This window comes from Poecilia reticulata, linkage group LG4, assembly GCF_000633615.1.
Source record: "Poecilia reticulata strain Guanapo linkage group LG4, Guppy_female_1.0+MT, whole genome shotgun sequence".
Taxonomy (NCBI): domain Eukaryota; kingdom Metazoa; phylum Chordata; class Actinopteri; order Cyprinodontiformes; family Poeciliidae; genus Poecilia; species Poecilia reticulata.
Genome location: NC_024334.1, coordinates 27,447,773 through 27,449,586, shown reverse-complemented (window position 1 = coordinate 27,449,586; position 1,814 = coordinate 27,447,773).

Sequence of the window (1,814 nt, the reverse complement as noted above, 5' to 3'; positions counted from 1 at the left end):
GAAAAGACCTTTCTGCTCTAAAATCCTAAACTCTGATTAGGCAAAGCTCAGTCGATGATTGTCACAAACAATAGCACTTATTTGTTAGTTTTTTAGTTATACTAAATAAGTCAGAAAATATATGAATACCTCTGTAGCTATSCATGGACATACAGTTGTATCATGACATCCATCTTTTTCCTTTCTTAGCCAATTGTGTACACCTTCACCACCTTCATAATAGAGCCATTGAAGGCCTTAGGAGAAGGCATGGGTGGTTTTTTTCAAGCACTCCTCAAAGATCTACCATTTGTYCTTTGGATACCAGTCCTCATCATTATCGCCATATGTAGTTTGGTAAAGATACAACATTATGACACAACAAATAAATTCATCCAYAGTATGTCTCTTTACTRGTATCAGAGTCTGACTTTGTTTTCCACCTTCATGTCTCTGACTGACAGGGARCWCTTACAGGAGGTCTGCCAGCAGTTTTCCATCAACAAGTCAGACGTTTTCTACCCTGGTTGGCAGGGGATTTAAATGTAAATGCACAAGCACCTATCCAACACCAGGATAATAATGTCAGGTCAGAACAAATGATCGTTTTTCAAAACCAAACTATCACAACCAGGGAAGGGAAAACTATCCAGATTTCAGGAAGTGCTGACCGTCCACAAATTGAGGAGGTTCCTGATGCTGCTGGGCATCAGGGAAGCACTGATGAGAGGAATAATATCTCTATTAAGTCCGACTTTGAAGACCAGCAGGAGATGTGGGAGGAGGTCTGGTGGAGTACTGTGACTCCAACAGACCAAGCAAAAGGCAGTCAACCTAAATTAGATTATTTACATGCAAAGAATAAAAAGGTAAAAGCAGAGAAGAAAGGTTCTCATGATGAGCCTTGTGGAGACACCGCAGCACCTGCACCTTGGGCGTGCAGGTGAGTTAATTATTATAATCATTCATCTAAATCACGCTAAGATTATGAAAGCACATTTTAMCACTGTAAYGTTGTGATGTCACAGCATGTGGAAAAATGGCAGTCATTTTTGCTAATCTGTCCATGCAGGCGAAATGACTGGARCATCCCAGAGATTCATAGTGAAAATGTTTCTGCTCAGAAGATATGATCAGCTCCAACGGATTACCTGTATTTATAGCTCAAAGCTAAATAACATCGCTATTTATTATCAGTGATGGCAGTTCACTTCAAAGTGCATTAAATGAGAACAATTGGATTCAAATTAAGCTGAACCAACACTTAGCAGTTTATTGTCTGGTCTGCAGCACTGTGGATGCATTAAGGAAGAGCTGATTGTATCAGGAGGACTTTGTTTCCTTTGATTCTCTCCTAAACTGATTAACTTCAGACTTTTTTTTACACTGTGTTTAAATATTTGATCTATTTTCTATAATYACGGTGCTGGAGCAATATTAAAGGATAGATTCATGAAGCCTGAATGTGCAATAACCAAATACTTGGTTTAGTATGATAATTTAAGCTTCTTGTTTGCATTAAACACTTACAACTTAAAATATTGACAWACAAGTTATTTTATAATGTCTGTTTTAGTATATTTTTTCTCTAGAAATTAAATTGGTTGTGAAATTGTAAACTATAAAAGAATGCAGACAGTATGAATGAGTGCAATTTTTTCACTTCACTTATTCTGAAAAACTATAAAGCAATTAACTTAAAAAAAAATGTTTTTGCAGACTTTGTGAGTTAGTGTCAAAGATTCAGATGTCCTTTTATACGGGTATGTTGTAAGACATGCAACATAAAAAGCAAAAACAGGGGCCACATTAAACATTTAACATTTAACAAGTTT